A 21,905-nucleotide genomic window follows, 5' to 3' on the forward strand; every position below is an offset into this window, starting at 1 on the left:
AGGGATGCTCAGTCATAATGCCAGAGCACTGGGCTCCCAGGAGTCTGTAGTGTTGGATCAGGAGCTGAATTGCCTCTTACCCCAGACATTCTGTCTCAATCTGCAGAGAAAAAGAGGCTCTTGGCCTCACAGTGTAGCAAAAGACAAACACACTTGGTTAACAGGAGCCCTTGAAAATGTGACAAGAGGGCAGAGAAACTGTAAACACCTCTCCATGTCTTGCCTTAAGCCCACACTGGTTTTAAAAGTTCGAGGTGCCAAAGCCTTGAAAGGTCTCTCAGAGCTCCATGAGAGCCCTGCCCAGGTGCAGAAAAACTGGCCTCTGGACCCCAACAGAAAAAATATTCTTAGAAAGTTCAGACTTATTTCTGACAGGGCAGCAAAACCAAATCCCAGCACTTTCAAAGGTCGTGAGCCTTATGGGGGATTAGGTAAGGAGAAGGGGCCAGCAATTTTTTTGAGGGGCATAGTAGCCAGAATGAATGGTCTAGGAGGGAGGAACTTTGTTCTCAAGAATGGATTTAACTCAACAAGGATTTATTAAAAGAGTTAAGGCTGTGTCCAGTTCCAAGTAGGGCACTTCAGGTAGCGAATGCAGAATAGGTTTGACTTGGCACCTGCTTTCAAGGAGATTGTTGGGGATTTAAGACTCTCACACATGCATCAAAAGAGAAAAAATAGAAGCTATGCTGAAGGTCAAAGACAAAATGTTCTGGAAGGAATGTTAAAAATCAATGTAGACTCACACAGTTCTGAAGGGCTTCATAGGGAAATCTCTACACAGGATGATACTCTTTAATTAGTACTAGAAGGAGGACGGAGGACAGCCTGATCAGAGGAGGATGAGCGTAGGAATACACCCTTCCCAGACTCCCTTGTCCATAGGCTGTGAGTTGAAATCAGAATCTTAAATAACACTCTAGGCCCCCCAGGGTTGAGTCTTGCTTACGGAGTCTTCCAGAGGCTTTAAAGATGACGTAAAGATGCAGTAGATAGACAGGGCCTTAGCATTACTTGTAAACTGTGGCTGGGTTCAGAATGATTCCTTGGGTTAAAGGGTAGCAAGATAATTTAGGCATGAAGAAGACTTAGGAATCAGGAGCCCAGTGAGCCTGGAATAAAGCACTCCTGCATAGTGATTACCATCTCGGGGTCTGATTTAGGCTTGGTTTTGGATCGTATCTCAAGCTTTTAGTAATCATGTGACATTGTCATTAATCTCCTTAAGCTTCTGTTTCCACATCTCTAAAGTGAAATAATAATAATCCTAACTCACAGGCTTATAGGAAGGACTAAATGATATAGGGCTTATCCCACAGCTTGGCACCCTCAGCCCATGACAGCTATGCCATCACTTTGTGTTCCACTTTGTTGCCAAAGTCTGGTGTGTTGTGTGGTTGGCTCTCTGGTTGTTGATCAGGTCAGGCAAAGGCTAGAGTGTTCTCTCTTCTCTCAGGTGCCCTTTGGAGATCTCTTAGTGAGAGGAGAGTGCAGAAGGGGTGGGTCTGGGAGACTAAGTCCATTCCACAAGTGTGTGAACATCCTGCAAATGCCCAAGAGATATTCAAGAGTTCTGGGTTTTGGAATAGACTTCATTCTACCTCACAAAGAACTTAAATTAGATCAGTGATTCTTTCTTTGTGGAAAGAGAAGGGGGCCTTCGGTTCCAGATATGGGTCTCTGAAACCAGATGCACACCAAACATTGCCAATAAACCAAATAAATAATGCATGTCACACACAGATGCTGTGCTAGTTTTCAAATACTCAGAGATGCTGCTAAACTTTCTAATTATACATTTAAAGGATTATTGAATGCACTGTAGCTTTTTATCAGCATGCAATCTTTCATTTATGGGTACTCAAAGTACAATTACCATTACTTGGAGGAATCCAAAAACAGTTTTCAAGTTTTAAAGAGGTACTTGAAAAGTTTGGCTCCAATTCGATCACATGAAGGATATGCTCCACCTTTCCTGGACCCATGCTCCTGATTCCAACCCAACAAACAAGCACTCCTCCCCTTTTAGCCTCAGCATTAGGCTAGCAGGTATTTGAATAGGTTCCCTTATGGCAGGAAAGACAAGATGGAAGGAAGAAGGACAGGTAAGATAGATGAATATTACCTAAACAGAGAAAGACAACTTTTTAAAGAAATCTGAGAAGTACTCAGGTTTCTACCCATTTTCAAAAAGTGGCCCATCACTTCCCTGTATTTGTCATTGTTTCCAACTGCACACATGTTTGCAGCACATGGGAAATGGGAGGAGTTGGAATGTCCTCCGAATTCCCCTGACACCCAGTTCCCACCTTCATCCTCTAGAAAAATGTGTTGTTTTGTTCAACTTTTCAGGAGGTCACAGACCATTTCAGAACCCAATCAAGGTTGTGGCCCCTCACTCTGTTCCCCCACCCCAGAATGCAGCCATCCACACCACATATGTGGGAAATTTTTACACATGATTTCAGCAGGTCCACCACCCTTGAAGCCACATAGAGCTTCATGGGGACTTATAAACCTGAAGTTAGAAAATTCTGCATTTGAGTGAGTTGCTTTCCACATGTTTCAGTTTACTTGTCTTAGTTTTCTATAGATAACTCTACGGAGCTCACAAAGTGCCATGGGACCTTTGTATGTCCCATTTCCTGTTCTGCTGCTATAGGTATCTTAGATTTTGGAAGACAGGGTCAGCACAAGGTTGCATGCTCTAAGGTGGAGAATTGCAAAGGTACATTTTCCCTCAAGGGTAGGTTCTCTGGGTCACAAGCATAAGGTGAATGAAACCAAGACAGGAGCTTGGGAACATAGTCTATTAGAGATTCTGGGTGCACCTGCAGTCACAGCTACTCAGGAAGCTGAGGCAGGAGGATTGCTTGAGCCCAGGTGTTCAAGACCAGCCTGGGCAATACAGTGAGACCCCATCTCAAAAATAGAATAGAATAGGAATCTCTCCTGATGATGCAGTTTTTGTAGGTTTCTATTCTAGGCCTGTAGACTTGTGGCCCTTGACATGAAAGCTGCTCCAGGCAGGATCTCCTAGCTTCCTGTCTCCTCCCAGCCACTCACTGTCCTCTCCCCTCAGATCCTGCATGAAGACACACTCTAGAAAAGTCTAGAGTGCATCTTCCTGCTTATCAGGGAAGTTTTGTTCCTATCCACACAAAGCTTCACTCTTTTTGTTGTTCAAACTCTGAATGTGAAAGCTCAGTGGTTATTGATCACCCTGAGCCCAAGCTCAGTTGGCCCCAAAGCATCTACTCTTGGACTTGGTTTGCATCCAACATGTTCCTTGGGACAAATGAGAAGGCATAGTCTGGAGGGATTAGGGGAAAACCAACAGGTCCAACAGTGACAGATGGGTTAGGTGGCTAGGCAATTTGCACCAGGCAAAGAAGGTTAATTCCCCAAATACCAGGATGTTGGGCAATATTGCAAAGAATGAAATTCATTGCTATTACAGTCCTTCCTCTACCCCCACCCTGAACTCTATGTCCCATCCTTTTCCTCTCCCGTGTACTATCAAATGACTCATTGTTCTCTATAAGCTTACCCCACTGAGTTCAACTTTATCCTGGCTTTCAAGGACCTTAAACCTATGGCTGCAAGTGTCTTCACAGGTTTTATATAGGTGTGAGCACTTCTACACATTCAAATCCCTCTTGTTAAGTGTTTTTTTTTTCTTCCCCTTTAGTGCTGGGGATAGAACCCAGGGCCTGGTGCATGCTAGGATAGTGCTCAATCACTGAGCTGTACCACCAACCCTTTGAGTTTAAAAATTAATTTATCTGGGGCTGGGGATGTGGCTCAAGCGGTAGTGCGCTCGCCTGGCATGTGTGCGGCCCGGGTTCGATCCTCAGCACCACATACAAAGATGTTGTGTCCGCCGAAAACTAAAAAATAAATATTAAAATTCTCTCTCTCTCTTTAAAAAAAATTAATTTATCTAATAAGTATTTAATTAGGTTAGCATACTAGAATATGGGGGTAATAAAGATGTACTAGGATATAGGAAAATATATAAGTGAATGAGATTTTTATTCTGCTTTCAAGGAGATTGAAAAACAAGGCATATGAGGCCCAAATATATGGATATATGGATACACACACACACACACACATATATATATATATACACATTTATGCATGCATATATATTTGCCCTAGCTTAGTAATTGTCACATAGCAAGTGATATTTAAGCTGGACAGCAAAGGATAGGTAAGACTTAGAGAAACAAAGAGAAAAAGGCATTCCAGGCAGGAGGAAGGCCTGAGAAGAGCCTTGGGAGCAGCAGGATGGGCCTCCGTGTAGAAGAGCAACTTGTTCTATTAGGTGAGAATGAAGAGAAGGGGAGTAGAGAGAGAAAGTTGGAAAGTTAGGATAGAGTCAGCATGTGGGTGACCTTGAATGACAGGCTTAAGAGGAATTTGGAACTTTTAGGGAGAGCCCTGAGGGTTTTGAGTAGAGGATTTTGTGATGATTGTAGCTGGGTCTTCAAAAGATTCATTTGGTCATTCTGAGGAGGTCACACTGGAGAAAAGAAAGAAAAGAGATTGGGAGGTGGCAGTAGGAAGAGTCTTAAGAAGAGGGACCTCTACAGAAGACTTTTCCAACAGCTGTTTCTGGCCAACAAACCCAAAGTGACCTTGACCTCTGTTCTCAATGGTTCTCATGCCTGGATCTCTCATGAGGAGCAGGACACTCTGGTTATTAGGAGCAGGCTTTGAGATCTATTACATATAAAATGAAATAATTATATCCAGCTTTGTTGTAAAGGTTAAAAAGCATAAAATTTATGAACACACTTAATAGAGGCAACGAAAGCAATTAATAAACATTTGATATGATAATCATTATTCCATGATTCATGTTGTAGATATTTGTGTATAGAGCTAGGATCAGGGGCTGGGGTATAGCTCAGTGGTAGAGAGCTTGCGCTGCAGGCATAAGGCCCTGGGTTTCATTCCTAGAACTACAAAAACCAAAACCTCGTGTTTGTGCGTTTGTTTTGGTGGGGGTAGCATTCCTTTATTAGATTGTAAGCTGCCAGAGGGGAGGAAGCCATGTTTTTTTCTGTCTTGGTGCTTGCACAGCTTCTTATTCCAATTAATCAACCAACGAATATGAAAAAAAAAATGGGTAATATGGCAGGTGAATGATTGGGGTTGCAAGATTTTCATTAAATATAGAAATATCCATCCTTTTGAATAAGGACTGATATTTTCTTTGCTCCAAGTGCCCATTATTCTCAGAAGTACAATCACTATAACTTGACAGATATAATGGGAAATACTGAGAGGGCAATTCTGTCCTCCAGACAGGGAATAAAGTCCAAATTCCAGGTAAGTTTTTTGACTCACTGATCCTGGTAGGCATTAATTAGAAACCACTAAGGCCTCTGGGCTTGTTCCTAATGGGCCTATGTTCACCATGAAGAGTTAATGCATAAAGTCCTTCCAGCTAGTGTCCACCAGAGCCAGGTTAGCAAGGAGACAGTGTGAGCCAAGAGTTAGTGCATTGCAGCATTTGGATTTCTGGTCTTTTTCCTAATTCTTTTTTTTTTTTTTTTGGTTCTGGGGATTGGACTCAGGGGCACCCAATGACTGAACCCCACCCTCAGCCCTATTTTTTATTTTGTTTAGAGGGTTTCACTGAATTGCTTAGCGCCTCACTTTTGCTGAGATTTGCTTTGAACTTGTGATCATCTTGTATCATCCTCCTGAGCTGCTGGGATCACAGGCGTCTCTTTCTAATTCTTGTTCCTGTGTGCGCACATGAGTACACACAGTGCTTACAAGGGATTGAGCCCAAGGCCTTTCACATGCTATGTGTCTGCTCTACCACTGAGTTACATCACCAACCTCTCTTTACAATTGTTTTACCCAGAACTAAGAAACCTTGGTCAATCTCTTCTCTCTACTGCAGGGCCTACTAATCAAGGCATCCCATAATACTGATGAAATACCTCCTCCCAACAAAGGCAGTCCTACACTCTAGAACCCTCTAGGAAGGTGGAGACAGTGGATCTGGCTTCAAAGAATTTCATTTCAGCTGAAGGAGAAGAAGAACAGGAGGGGCAAAACCCAGGAGAAATATGGTGTTGTGGTTCAGAGTATAAACAACAGAGTCAGGCTTTGTGGTTCAAATACTGGTTTTCTCGCTAGCTAACTTTGGGCAATTACTTAACTTTTCTGCATTTTAGTTTCCTTATTTCTAAATTAGAAATAAAAATAGTATTTATCATATAGGGGTAATATTAATGCTTAAATAAAATAATTTGTATAAAGTGCTTAATACAATATGGCCCCTAACAAGCACCCAATGTCTGGTAACTCTTTATTATTATTCAGTTTAATAATAACATTCAACCTGGAAAGTAATATATGGCAATAGGGAATTTTCCAGACCATCCATTTAGAATTTTTTTCCATTCCTTTAGGTTTTCAAGCCTTTGCTTTTTCTTATTCTTTTTTTAAAAAAAATATTTATTTATTTGTAGATGGACACTTTTATTTTATTTATTCATTTTTATGTGGTGCTGAGGATCAAACCCAGTGCCTCACATGTGCTAGGCAAGTGCTCTACCACTGAGCTATAACCTTAGATGATCTCCTTCTTCTTCTTCTTCTTCTTCTCCTTCCCCTTCCCCTTCCCTTCCCCTTCTCTTTCTTTGCTAGGAATTGGTCTTAGCACATTGCACATGCTAAGCAAGCAATTTTAACCTTTTTTTTTTTTTTTGTCTTCTTTTTTCAGTACTGGGGATTGAACCCAGAGGTGCTCGATCACTGAGCTACATCCAAACCCTTTTTATTTTTTGAGAAAAGTTCTCACTAAGTTGCTGAAATTGGTCTAGAACTAGCAATCCTCCTGCCTCATCCTCCTGAGCCCCTGGGACTATAAGTGTGCACCACCTTGCCCAGCTAAGCTTCTTGATGAAAGAAGATCCTGACCTTTGCTTTTATAGATCTCCCAACACTCACCTCTAGTGCTTTGCAATCAAGCAGATGCTCAAATATTTTTTGAGATTACAATTATATACATTTCTAATTCCCAGACTAATGGAATAGGTAGGTAACTAGGAGAATTGGGACAGTTGGTATAGTTGCATGGTAAGGAAGTCTTCATGAAGGGGGTGAGGACTCTGATTCTGAAAGCCTAGAATGAGTTAGGGGTTCAAGAGAGGCAGGGTGGTCATGGCTGTAGCACATGCACATTAAAGGTGGTGGCACCAGGGTTCCCAGAGCCTGGGATCTGAGGGTGGGCTTAGGAGGGCAGGGCTGGAGGTGGAGCCAGAATCCCCTGGAGCAGATTTTGGGCCCAACGTCAGGAGCTCAACCCTTGCCGAAGTCTCAGTGTGCCAGGCCAAGTCCTGTCTGTCTTCCCAGCTCCTCTTTCAACACCCTGTGCCAGTTAGGAGGCCTGTGAGTAAGAAGATTGACTGAGGGGACAAGGAGCTGGAGTCGAAAGATCAAGGCCAAGTGTGTAAAAGGCCTGCTGTGATCCTTCCACAGCTTTATTTGGTACCACCCCACCTCCAGGCTGAGTTGGAACACTGGTCTGGGTGGAGAAGGGGCCACATGTTCCCATGCCTCTGGCAGACCTGTGTCATGATATCTATCATCAAGGAAAATAAGGTGCAGAATTTTTCCTCCTTTTAAAAAAAAATCTGATTTTTTTTTCCCTTTTCAGTACCTCAGCCCGTTTCCCCCTCTGTGGTACTCTGAAAATCTCCATAAGCAGTATATCTTTCTCTCCCAGAGAATGGGAGCCAGGTATTTCCTTTCCTCTGTGTCTCCTCATAGCATCACTTTCCATGAGTATTTGACACACAATGGATGGTCTTCCTGTCTGATGCAGAATAACCAACATAACTGTTAATAACATTTCCTTATTTTTCAGAGAGGGAAAGAAAAAAAACCATAATTACGGTAATGCTTACACAGTAAGTATGAATCCCTAGCCTACACACTGTTCATATATAATTTGATCCTCACAACAGTCCTATGAGTTAGGGACTATCATTGTCTCCATTTTTCATATGGGAAAACTGAGGCCTGAAAGTTGAAGAACTTTCCTAAATTCACACAAGTGAATTAATAAATACATTACACAACTAGCTACTTGGGATTTGAATCTGACCCATAGTCAGCCGCCCTGTAATGCCACCTGGATGAAGCCAGCAAAGGTCTGATGAGGGGGAAGAGCAGGTCACAACCCAGGAACCCTGCCTCACAGGTTCTTCCAAGCAGTTAACCTACTATTCAAGTCTTCACAGATAGTCCAGATGATGATGTCGGTCATTGCTGTCCCCACCAGTTCCTGTCCTCAGGTAATACAAGATGGCAGGATGGAATTTTACCAGACCACTCCCAGGTTCCTTCATCAGGAGACTGAGAATACTCTGGGGACTGCCTGCCTTTAGGCCACTTTTTAAATTTTTTCCATTTTAAAGAAAGTGGTAAACACCTGAAAATAGAGTTTTTGAAAGAAAGTGACTCTTCAGTTATAATTATAGCACAGAGGGCCACTGCTTTCTATAAGCAGGGAAACTGCTTCTAAACATAGCCTGCAAAATGCAGCCTCCAGCCCATTCCTTTCCTCCCTGGAGGGCTGAGGCCCGCACCCTGGGCTGCCATCTCCCTCAGCAGGAACCCCACTCAGCCTCATTCCCTGCCCCAGCAGTCTGGGGGAGGGGGCAGTGTTTCCACTCACCCAAGTGTGGGGTTGGGGAGAAGGAAGGGGTTAGCTTTTTGCCTAATGTTCTGGAGGAGAAAGAGGGACATACTTCTTTAATATGTGCAAGGATTAAGGGTGCATTTAAAAACATTTAAAAATGCCTTCCAGCTTTGACTGAGGTAGGAGTTAAGCCTGAGAAGTTGAGGCCTAAAGAGCAGAATGGTCCCTTGCAGGAGGACTTAGCAAAAGCCCCTGTCACAGTCTGAGGACCAGGGGCCTGCCAGCTCATTTTCTATTTCTAACCCAATGTCAGGCACTTGAGTATGGTACTCAACCTAGCAATTTGGAGATGGCAGTGGGTAAGTATGTAACAGAACAGGATGCTCTCTGGACAAAAGTTCAGAAAGAAAACCAAACGGAAGACAGTCCCCTACGCCTCCTCTGAACAGTCTCTAATGACCCTACGGAAATGTTCCAGCCATGCCTGGGCATCTGCAAAGTTACTCACCTGAGAGTTGTTTCACTTCCTGATCTGTGGGATCAGAAATGGGAAATGCAAAGACATCTCTGTGTATGTGTGTGTGTGCGCGTGCACGCACGCTGTTTGTTAATCACTCTAACTTATAATCCCCTTTCTCGGTCTTCACCCCAATTTCAGTTATGTGGAAAAGAAGTGAGTAAAAAAATTTAAAAACAAAGTCAAAAAAAATCAAGAAAAACAGTTTCTAGGAAACTTCATCTAAAATACCTGGAAGATTAGAATTAGGTATGAACAGTGTAGAACTCCATATTTCTGAATTTATAGCATGGCCTTGAAAATTATAGATTTTTTATCCCTTTATGATTATTCCAGAAAATCATGCAGATGAGAACATAACCAGATTGTGAGAGTGTCTAAGATATTTGTTAAGGATTCTCAAGTTTGGAGGAAGGTCAGCCGAAATAGCAATTTGTGGGTGGAATATTAGCAGGCTGCAGAATTAATCATAGAAGGAAGGGACTTTGGGAGACAGAAGAGGATGAAGACTAAACTCAGACTCAAGATATGGGAAATGATTTGGTAATGCTGGAGTCCTGTGTGCTCGGGGTTTAAAGTCTTCACCAGCCCCAGGGCTTCTAAGGCACCACCAATAAGTAGAATCAGATTCCATTCAGCAAAAGCAGACAGGAAAACAAATCTCTCTTCTGTGTTTTCCTGGTTTAAAACCAAACATGGTAGCCATTTGATGAGATTCCAATGTCAGGAAAGGAAGATAAAAAGGCAGCCAGCCTCTGACCACAGGGGAAATCAGACTAATGGCTCCTCACATGCCTTCCTCCAGTACTGCACTCTGGAATGTTCTCCGGGTGTCTGTGAAGCTCCCCTGATTCTAGCCCACAGGACTTCCTGCCTACTGTCTCTTTCCTGTGACCCCCAAATGTCAACTGGCAAGGCCCAACATTCCTGTCTGGGACTAAGCAGCTTAAACCACTTGTGTGAGTCACAGGTAATTTTCAGCTGTTGTGGGAAGGATAGAGTGGGGACAAAGTACAAGATCCTGATGAATCTTAGCTCTAGGGGAAAGGAGTTGGGACTGGGGAAGGAGGCTCTAAAGGGCAACTGCAGTGTTCCCCAGTTTTCATGCACCTTCACCAACATAGACAGATTCCCATTGATCCACTAATAGCTTTAAAAAACTTGACCTTTTGTAAAAATGAGGAAACTAAAATTATAGCCCTGCCTGAAGCTTGAAAGCCTGGCTAGCTGGGGAGGCTGCCAACCCAAACCAGAACCAAGCTTGGAAACTTCATGACATTAGCACAAAAGGTTAGTGGGCCATGTTGAATTTGGGCAAGATCTCACAGGATCTTGGATCTGGTGCCTTTTCTGACAGTAGGTTCCAAACAGAAAGGTTGGGAAATATACCTCAGCCTGGCATTGGACATGGGGTAAAGATCTAGTTCTTTCCTTTCCAGGGAAGTCTTATGAGAATTGAGTCTATTCCTGTCTTGTAATCTATCCTGCTACTACTACAGTACACATTCCTTTGCTTATTATTTAAAAATCCTCCATAATTTAGTGCCACCCCACCTGTTGACTAGTACACTTTCACACACATGCTGTGGTCTAGTGAGGCGGGCCTTCTCACAGTCTTCAGGTGGCTTCCTCATACCTGCCTTTGTGTTTCAATGCTCAGCATTCTTCACCTTCATTCCTGAATCTGAGTTTACTCTTAACTTCTTTAATAATCTCCAAAGAGCCCACCTTTGGAGAATTTGCCAATTATGTCAATTTTCATCTCTCCATCTCCAAGTAATTACCAAGTCATTCCATGACATATGTTCCTCGTCAGTAGAATGTAAATCTCTGTGACTTTTATGCTACAGTGCCTTGCTTATATTGTGCTTGATAAATAACTGTTTTGATTTTTGTTTTGTTTTGTTTTTTGGGTACTAGGGATTGAACCCAGGGCACTTAACCACTGAGCCACACCCCCATACCTTTTTTGTATTTTATTTAGAGACAGTCTCACTGACTTGCTTAGGGCCTCACTAAGTTAGTGAGGCTGGATTTTTTCTTTCTTTCTTTCTTTTTTTAGTTGTCGATGAACCTTTATTTTTTTATTTACTTATATGTGGTGCTGAGAATTGAACCCAGTGCCTCACACATGCTAGGCAAGCACTCAAGCACTCTACCACTGTACCCTGAGGTTGGCTTTGAACTAGTAATCCTCCTGCCTCAGCCTCCCAAGCCACTGGGACTACAGACATGTGCCACTGCGACCAGTGATAAATTTAACTATTGACTAAATGTAGTTCCTCGTCTTCTACAAGTTAAAGGCTAAACAGATACACACAGAGACAATGATCTCATTCCAATCCTATGAGATTTCAAGACAACATGATGTGGGACCTCTCTGTTTAGAGAATACAGAGAATGGTTGTGCCTCAGATAGTGAAGGAATGAATAAAATGCCTGTCCAACCCTGACGTTTTAAATGCTTATCTGAAAATTGGGCATCTTCAAAATGGTGCACTCTTTATGTCATCCAAATCCAGGTCACCATAATTTCAGATTCCTGTGTGCTTAAGATGTTTCCTTCTCATTCTCTTTGTCTTTAGCAGACAGTGGGTAGACAGATGAGAAAGAGGTTAGAAGAAACCATATACTTCTTAAAATGGAAAAGAGCAGACATAAAAGCTAGTAGAATGCAATAGAGTCCAGAAACAAAGCCTCACCTAAATGGTAAATTGATTTTCAACAAGGGAGCCAAGATCATTCATTAGGGAAAGAGTGGGTTTTTCCAACCAATGTTGTTAGAAAAAGTGGATATTCTCATACTCAAAAGAATGAAATTGGACCTTTATCTTATGCAAAAATTAACTCAAATTGGATCAAAGTCCTAAACTTAAGAGCTAAAACTATAAATCTCTAGATGAAAATATAATGGAAAACATTCACCACATTGGATTTAGCAGTGATTTCTAGACTATGACAGCAACAGCATAAGTTACAAAAGACAAAACAGATAAACCGGATTTCATCTAAATGAAAACTTTTTTCCATCAACGGACACTATCAAGAGAGTGAAAAGAGGGATGGTGATGTGGCTCAGTGGTAGTCTACATGCCTAGCAGGCCCAGGGTCCTGGGTCTAATTTTCAGTAAGAGGTGGAGGGAGACAATACCCACAAGGAAAGAAAATGTTTATAAATTATATATCCAATAAGGGATTCATATTCAATATATGAAAAATTCCTACAACTTAACAACAAAAACACCCAACAACCCTATTCACACCTATAATCCCAGCTACTTGGGAGCCTGAGGCAAGAAAATCATATTTCCAAGGCCAGCCTGGGTGACTTAGTAAGACCCTGCCTCAAAAAATAAAATAAAAAGGGCTGCGGATGTCTCTCAGTGGTGGAGCACTTACTTAGCATGTGTGAGGACCTGGGTTCAATCCCCAATACTACAAAACAAAATACAAAAATGGGCAATGGACTCGATAGACATTTCTGCAAAGAAGATACACAAATAGCCAAAAAGCATTAAAAAAAAAAAGTCCTCAACATTATTAGTCACTAGAAAAATGCAAATCAAGGGCTGGGGTTCTGGCTCAGAGGTAGATCACTTGTCTGGCATGCATGAGGCACTGGATTCGATCCTCAGCACCACATAAAAATTTTAAAAAAATAAAGATATTGTGTCCCCCTATAACTAGAAAATAAATATTTTTAAAATTCATAACCCACTTGAATCAAATGTATGAAATATGATATGTCAAGATCATTGTAATGTTTTAAGCAACCAATAAAAAAAATGCAAATCAAAATCATAATGAGATGCCACCTCTCACCCCTCAGGATGATGGCTATTAAAAAAAATTTTTTTAAAGAATTGGCAAGGATATAGGGAAATTGAAATCTTTACATGCTGCTGATAAGAAAGCAAAATGATGTAGCCATTGTGGAAAACAGTTTGATCCTTTCTGAAAAAGTTTAACATAGATTTACCATATAATCCAGCAATTTGACCCCTAGAGGTATTCCCAAAAGAACTGAAAGCAGGGATTCAAACAGATAGCTATATACCAATGCTCATAGCAGCATTATTTAGGATAGTTGAAATAGCACATGCCTATAATCCCAATGGCTTAGGAGGGTGAGACAGAAGGATCACAAGTTCAAAGCCAGCCTCAGCAATTTAGCAAGGCCCTAAGCAACTCAGCAAGACTCTGTCTCAAAATTAAGAATTAAATTAAATTAAAAAGGGCTGGGGGTGTGGCTCAGGATAAGCATCCCTGGATTCTATCCCTGGTACAAAAAAAAAAGTTGGAAACAATTCAAGTATCCATCAACAAATAAGTGAATAAACAAGATGTGGTACATACATACATACATACAATGGAATATTATTCAGCCTTAAAAAAACAGAAGAAATTCTGATGCATGCTACATCATGAATAAAGCCTGAAAACACTGTGCTAAGTGAATGAGCCAGACATAAAAGAACAAATATTGTATGGCTTATGTAAGTTACCTAGAATAGGCAAATTTTAAAAAAACAGAATTCCTTAGATTCCATCACTAGGAAAAAAAAGATGGAAAAAAAAGGAGGATCAAAGAAAGGAAGGAAGAAAATAGAAGAGAGGCTACTTAGCTGGGGAGAGGAGGAACGAGGAGTCTTTCTTTAATGGGTGCATGAAGAACATTTGAGATGATGAAGTTCTGGATGTGGATATCGGTGATGGTTGTACAACACTGTTATTATAATTAGTAACACTGATTTGTACACTTAAAAATAGCTAAAATGATAGGCTTTGTTACTATATTTTACCACAATTTTTAAAAATGGTAATAGAGCCTGAATCCAACAATAAAGGAGTATATCAAGCAAATCCAAAACAGTACATCATTCTCTGAAACTGACCTACACTCTTGGAAATGTCTAGGTCATAAAAGGACAAAAACAGGGAGTAGGGTGCTGTTACAGATTAACAGAGACTTAAGAAAAAGGACAAGCAAATGCCATGAGTAATCCTTGATTACATTTTTTAAATTTTTTTTTAGTTGTAGATGGACACAATACCTTTATTTATTCATTATTATGTGGTGCAGAGAATCAAATCCAGTGCCTCACATGTGCTAGGCAAACCCTCTACCACTGAGCTACAACCCCAGCCTTACATTTTGATTTAAAAAAAAGCTATAAAGGGCACTGTATGGACAATTGGGAAAAGTGAATATGAATAATGATAAAAAATTGATCATTATTAGTTATTTTTTTTTTTTAGGTGCTGAGGATAAAACCCAAGCCCTCATACTGGCCAGGGAAGCACTCTACCATGGAGACACATCCCAGCTCTACGACATGCTTTCAAATGGAAAATATATATATATAATGTATCTCTAGAAAAGAAAAATGTGGCAATATCAATGAATGTAGATGAAGGATTCAAAGATATTCACTGTACCAGTATTTCCATTTTTGTATATTAGAAATAAAAAGAGGACAAAATGGGTTACTCATTTTGATTGACAAGTGACCAGGGAAGCACTGGTTTTCTGTGAATCAGTGAGCAAGATATGGATCTTGTTGCCACATTGATTCATCCTCTATTGAACTCACTTGGCAAGGTTCCCAGAGGGGCTGACATGGATTATTTGGAGGCTCTTGACTGCCTCCCAGGGCTTACTTCTCTGCCCACCCACAGCTCACTGTGCCACCTACCTTGACCACTTCAGGATCTACAGAGCTGTGTCTTGTGTGTGCCCAGGTTGTCAGCTCCCAAGGGCAGGACCATGTTCATTTCTTTTAACCTTCTTATCTCAATGTTCCAACCCCTTGCTTTGTACAGAAGAGCTAAATACATAGTGGGTGATTAGTGAATATTCTTCTATTAATTGATTACTAACTAATCCCATCAGTATAAAAATAAAGGCATATATGGAAGTATAGGTGGACAAGGTTGGGGTCGAAAAGTTTGCCCAGCTAAGTTATTAAAAGGCTGTTGGGTAGGACCTTGTGGAAGAAATGCCAAGTGTAGGGTTTGACACAACCTAATTCTCTGTGGCAAACAGATGTTACTGGCTTAGGGAGTGATTAATACTTAGGGGTGGGGTAAAAGAAATACAGCCTTGGCAAAAGCTTACGAATACCTAAGCACAGTATGTCCCCTGCTTTGCCCTATAGGGCAACTGTTGTCTCATCCCCATGAGTTCTTCCCGAGGAATCAGGGCCAAACCAAGGATTAAGGACCTGAAAAAGGGAGTTCTCATTCTGGCTCCTTGAGTAGAGAGACACTGCCTTGGGGGACATGCACCAAGTGTGATTCAAGGAGAACAAGGCTAGGCTCTGTGAAAAGGTGGGAGCAAGACCTGCCCCTGCTTTGTTCCAGAAGGAAGTTGCTGCCCACATGCTGAGCAACTTGCAGAGCTCCCAGGCCTGCTGCATTCCACCTCCAGCCCAGACACCCTTGCTGCTGTGTTGCAGCTTGTTAAGGGAGTGTAGACTTGTCCTTCTTGTCTTGAGTAATTTTTCAGCAAGACCTAGAGGGTAAATTTCTTCTCTATTCCAGCCAGGGCTTCCAGGAGACAGACCCCATTTCTAACATATGCTCAATATCTTGTTATTTTTCTATTCAATTGTATCTTTTCACTGGCCACCAAGTATCATACTAGCATTGACACTTAGTTTCAAATCAAATGGAATATTTTTTACATAGATTCTTGTACTGTGAAGATTTCATATAAGTTCCGAGATTCCCCTCCAAAATTACAAACTTTTTGGGGAATGATGCTGTGTGCTGTTTTATAAATATGTAAATTGTCTAGTGCATATACATGGTATGCAAGTCTCTGCAATAGTTAAAAATAATAAGAGAGGTTGGTCATGGTGGCCCATGTCTGTAATCCCAGTGGAGGATTGTGAGTTCAAAGCCAGCTTCAGCAAATTAGCAAGGCCCTAAGCAATTCAGCGAAACTCTGTCTCTAAATAAAATATAAAAAAAGATTGGGGACGTGGCTCAGTGGTTAAGTGCTCCTGGGTTCAACCTCTGCTAGGAAAATAATAATAATAATAATAATAATAATAATAATAATAGGGGCCAGGCACAGTGGTGTACACCTGTAATCCCTGCGGTTGGGGAGGCTGAGACAGGAAGATTGCAAACTTGAAATCAGCCTCAGCAACTTAGTGAGACCTCAGCAACTTTGTGAGACCCTGTTTCAAAATTAAAAAAAATAAAAGTAAAAAGGTCTGGGGATGTAGTTCAGTGCTAAATAATAATAATAACAACAATAGGGAGCTACAGATATAGGTCAGTGGTTGAACACACACAACTCTGGATTCAATTCTCAAAACAACAATAAAATGTATCTATATATTCTGACATAGAGAGATTTCCAATTCATATTATTATTGTGCAGAAGAAAAGAAAAGACAAAGCCAGTAGGCAAAGTAGGAAACCCTTTATGTAGAAGGAACTAGTAAAAGACACAAGGGCCTGGTCCATCCTTCCTCATATATTTCTAGCCACAGACATTTGTTACAAACTAGTGTGGTAATAACTCAGTAATTTCATGTATTTTCCTTTTTGAAAGGAATTATAGTTAACGTCAAATAATATATCAGGCAGTTAGCATAGGACTTGTCAAAATAAGTCACAATTACATAGCACTTACATGGGGCAGACATTGCTCTGGTGCTTTACATGAATTATCATTTAATCCTCACAATAGTTTTATAAAAAAACTGAGGCATAGACAGACTTAGTAATTTGTCTTAAGGTCGACAGCACAGCAAGAAAATGGCAAATCCAGGATTCAAACCCAAGTCCAGCTCCAGAGCCTCTATGCCTAACCACTGTGCTGAAGGTGCTCAATAAATGTACCCCTTTCCATAACCCCTGGTTTTTGTTTTGTTTTGTTTTGTTTTGTTTTGTTTTTTTGTACCAGGGATTGAACTCAGGAATGCTTAACCACAAGTCACATCCCCAGCCCTTCTTAATTTTTTATTTACAGACAGGGTCTCACTAAGTTGCTGAGGCTGGCTTTGAATTTGCCATCCTCCTGCCTTAGCTTCCCAAGCCTCTGGGATGACAGGTGTGCACCACAGCACCTGGCCCTTTCCATACTCCTTTCCTCCCTTTTCTTTGTTTCTATATCTTGCATGTGCCTCCATGATAGCACTTTGAACACTGTGAGAAATAACCAAAAAAAAAGAAAGAAAGAAAACCCCCAGTCTCAGCCAAATATATGGCTCCATCCTTCTATGGACTTGAAGGTTTGAGGTACCTCTAAGGAGCTACTGATGCCTTCTGGAAACTATGTGAGAGTTGTTACTGAGAGAACTTGACCATTGTTGTGACTGTATTTAGTCATGTAATATACAGAGATCTCTAGGTAAGAACCCTGAGGACAGGGTTTAGCCCCTTCCTAGATTATATCAAGTAGAAGCTCAGTTTAGGCTAATGATGGCACAAGCATACTAAATCACTAAGGGTGAGAGGTTGCCCTGATAACTTTTCGAGAAATGTAGGCATATGGTATAAGGTTTCTAGAACCCTAATTCTTGGCTTCTCAAACCCTGAGAAATTAAGATCCACGCTACATGAAAGCAAACTAGGAAGTTTTGTACAGGTCCAGAACCCTAATGGTTTTTGGAAATGACATTGTATGTAGTGCTGTTTGGGATTAAATCAATATCCCTCAAATTTGCCAGACCTATTGTCACAGCAATATGTATTCCCTGTTCACACATGGAATGTTTGCTCTCTGGCAGCCAAATGCACTTGGAACTGACAAATGATGATCTCATAAAGCAGGAAAGCTGAGCAGTTAGTCAGATGATTAACACGTTCTTAAAATGGAGGAGTTGAACATCACTAAATGAAAATATCTGAGCATTGAAGAATCAGGAGTTTCCAAACTCAGATGCAACTTAGGAACCATCATATCCGAAGTCCTTCATTTTGCAAATGGAAAACTAAAGTTTTGGTTTTTTTTTTTTTTTTTTTTTTTTTTTTAAGAGAGATGTCAGGACTTCTGGACTAAGAAAAATTTAATTCTTTCAATAGAGTTCATTCTGGAGCAAAACTACTGTGGGCTTCTCCCTAACTCTAAGCCTTTAGTACCAGTTACAGTCATCAATTCATCTCAGGTGCTTGGTGACTTCTATTCTCGTCTTAACAGTCAGTTTCAATTTTTATTTTAGTTTTTGGATTTGTTTGGTTTGGTATGGTGTTGGAACTTTGTACATGCTAAGCATGTGCTGTACCACTGAGCCATAGTCCCAGACTATTTTATTTTTCTTAATTGGCTTTGTTTCCTATTCTAGAATGAAACATTTTATTTAATAAAATAGAATGTGTTCCCAATTTTATTTTTAAGTGTCCTGTACTGTGTTTACTTATATGTAAAGAAGAATCCTACCCCTCTCTCCCATAGCTCCAATGTTGCAGACTGCTCCTAACATCAGAACCACACAAATAGAAGGCTTTAGGTAGTAAATGGGGGTTAGATGTGATCTGCATAAATTATCTGCATACCCCATGTCTAGAGATTTTAAGGTATGGGTCCTCCAGGTAGTTTTCAGGCCTTTTTCTAAGTAATCATGCTCAGGAGATGAAATTATTTGACAATTTGCTTATATGATTTTCAAATAATAAAAACCCAGCTATCACCCTACTGATAATTCAGCAAAAAAATAAAAATAAAAATAAAAAAAATCCTGCCTCCCATGTGTACAGTATTTTCTGGCTTGCAAAACCACCACTTACATCTTCTCAAACAGACCTACCTTCTCACTTGGGAAGAGATGTTCTAGGGACATGGTCCTGACTAGTAGGACAGGACGCAGGAAACTGTGGTCCTTCTTGAGCACTCTGAACCTGTCCCACTTTTCCCACTCCTGGCTTTCTCAGTTCTAGACAAAAGCAAAGCCTCAATTTTCTGTGAGAGGCTAAAGAGGGCTGGGACTGTGGGTCAGAGATAGAGTGCTTGCCAAGCATGCATGAGGCACTGGGTTTGATCCCTGGCACCACATAAAAATAAATAAATAAAGGTATTGTGACTCCAAGGCTTCAGTACCAGCTACAGTCAATTCATCTCAAGTGCCTTGTGACTTCTCATCTTAACAGTCAGTTTCAATTTTTATTTTAAAAAACTTTTTTAAAGGCTAAAGAGGTAAGCAGGGGTCCTGAGAAGGGGAGGAAGAAGTGCCCCAAGCCAAGATGTTTCTCTTGGAATTCAGGAAAGCATTCCAGATTCCTAGGTTTATCAGACCCTAGTGCTAAAGACAGTCTGTAGTGGAAATCCTTTCTAACACTGCCTTAGAGGTAGGTCATTTCTTAGTAGGGCCCAGAAAATATCTGTCTTGGAGCACAACGCTAGAGTCAACAGTGTTAGAGTCGAATTTTATTTAGTCTTTGACGTGGTCCTGCAGAGGCCTCACCTAGAATGGGACAACTTGGGCTGTGAATCTCAGGTGAGAGTCCCTTGCAAGCTATAAATGATCTTTTCTGAACTTCAAATTTTCTCATCAGTAAATTGGGGTTAATGATACTTCACCCTGAAAAAAAAAATCAGGGAAAAAAATGTAAAAATGCTTGCTCCATACAGAGCGCTCAGAAAGTGATAGCTTCATTATTAATAACCTAAGGGAAGCCTAGGGGTAACTCAGCAGGAAACCAAAAACTCTCCTGCAAAAAAGGAACCGAAATAGCCGGGCTGAGCTCCACCCACCCCCGTCAGCAAGCCTTCACCGCGAGGGCCAGGCAGGAAGAGGACTCTGCCCTCCCCCAGCCTGCGGCTCGGTTCTCGGCCGGCGGAGGGCTGGGCTGAGGGGGGAGTGCGCCGGGGCTGGTTTTGCTTTAGAAAAGGGTGAGGGGATGCCCTCGGCCTTCCGCTGGGGAAGAAGGTGGAGATACTTTAGCCGAGTAACCGAAGCTCAAGGCCACCCCCTGGCCCCGGGGCGGATGGGGGGAAGTGTGCCCTTGGGCCGACTTCCCCTCCCCGGCCCTGCCTGGGTCAGCTGGTCTTGTTTTGCAGGCTCCGACCCCTCCCGGTCGGGACGATGCGGGCCACAGGTCCCCAGACCCCGCTCCACGCCGCCCGAGCGCCGGCCTCAGCCTCCTCCTTCCTCGGCGCGCTCTTGGCCTCCGCCTCCCGGGCCAATGCCCTGCGGCCTGGCCGCGGCCTCTTCCGCCCTACGCTGGCCCTTCCCTGCGAGCGTGGGCAGGGGGAAAGCCTGCTCTCCCGAATGATCCTTCAGAGGCCACGGCCTCCTTCTTATGAAAAGAATATTCACATCCCCAGGAAGGCCTTGGCGGGAATACGCCCCTGAAGGGCAGGCAGGCTGCCCGAGAAGCACCAAGGCCCCACTGTGTCGGGTCGGTCCCCTGGGGGCTTTCAGAACCTCTATCAAGGTTAGGCTCCAGGAAAACAGTGGGCCTTTTCTTCCTTTCAGAACCACCCCACCTGCGGCCCTAACTGACCCTCCTCCCTTCCAGCTTGTTCAGTGGCCTCTACTGTTTGCAGACTCCACAGGAGCAGCCTATCTCATTATTTGTAAGTACTCAGAAGAAATGTTTGCATTTCCAGAAATTCCAGCCTTCAGGCCTAAATCAACCCAGCTACACAGTTCACAAACTAAGTAAAGGGGAAATGAGAAGGAACCCTGGATTCAGAAACACCGCTGTGCAACCAGAACTTTACACAATATCTTCTCTCTTAAAACTCCCAAGACCCTGGGGGAGTGTGTAGCATCTTCCTGGCCTGGAGAAACCAAGGCTCTGAGATATTAAGAATACAGTAGTTGGGCTGGGGATGCAGCTCAAAGCAAGACACTTGGTAGGATGCCTGAGGCCCTCCCCCTCTCCCTCGCACCCCACCCCTACCCTCGCAAATCAGAACTACTGAGAGTCTGGTTTGCAAGCAGCCAATTCTTAGTGACTCAGCTTCATACCAGGACACCAAGTAGTGTCCAGATTCAAATCCCCCTGGGTTCTCTTGTTTGTTTGGGGAGCAAACATCAGGGGCAATAGATGTTCCTGCAGCAAGGTTAAAGTTCTTTCTAGCAGAGAGTGGGAGGAAGAAGGTGGGTACTTCCCACACATAAAGAAAGTCCCCCCTATGGGAGAGTTCCCCCTATGAGGACTGTCAAACAGTAGTTTGAGCCACCGTTTTCCACAGGCTATTGCCCACCCACCACCCCAATCGGCAACCCCCCACACCCCCCACCTCCACCCCGTTGCTGGGAACTGAACCCAGGGCCTTGCCCATTAAATGCTCTACCACTGGACTACACCCCCCATGCTGCTCTTTGTCATCAGATGAGTGTTCTTACTTTCCTCCCACATCTCTTCTGGAACCCCCTTCCCCTCACATCATGGGAGCAGTCTGAGAGGATTCTGACACTTTTGTGGGTAATCTTAAATTACCAACTCTTCTCTCAGGTCTTAATTAACACTTTTCTTTGACTCCACAAGCCTCCTACAGCACTTCTACTCCCCCCTCCCTTTTTTTTTCTTTTCTTTTTTTCTTTTTTTGGTAGCCCTCAGAACACCACCTATTGAAATTGCTTATTTTCTTAACTGACACCCCCTGTGGAGGTAAGTAGCTACTTGAGTGCATGAACTATGTCCTGACTGTAACCTCTGCATTAAGCTGAAATTCCAAGGTCCAGCTCCCAGGATGCCAGTGTTCCCCAGGATTACCATTTGGAAACCATTGAACTAGTGTTTGGAAGT

At 42.3% G+C, this 21,905-nt stretch overlaps 1 protein-coding gene and 1 long non-coding RNA gene across 6 annotated transcripts in view; one reads left to right on the plus strand and one right to left on the minus strand.

Moving 5' to 3' along the window:
* Positions 1 to 21,905, minus strand: part of Ninj2 (ninjurin 2) — a 99,163-nt gene that overhangs the window by 63,440 nt on the left and 13,818 nt on the right. The gene's annotated exons all lie outside the window — the stretch shown is intronic.
* Positions 19,923 to 21,905, plus strand: part of LOC124103316 (uncharacterized) — a 76,329-nt gene continuing 74,346 nt past the window's right edge. For 4 of the 5 annotated variants that reach the window (XR_009228269.1, XR_009228270.1, XR_009228268.1 and 1 more), the window contains exon 1: positions 20,047 to 20,724. This is a non-coding gene — a long non-coding RNA (uncharacterized LOC124103316). The other variant, XR_006855167.2, reaches the window with a different exon arrangement.

Source organism: Marmota monax, unplaced genomic scaffold (genome assembly GCF_021218885.2).
Source record: "Marmota monax isolate L192 unplaced genomic scaffold, Marmota_monax_Labrador192_F-V1.1 WCK01_AAM20220418_F8-fsc00163, whole genome shotgun sequence".
In the NCBI taxonomy this organism is placed as follows: domain Eukaryota; kingdom Metazoa; phylum Chordata; class Mammalia; order Rodentia; family Sciuridae; genus Marmota; species Marmota monax.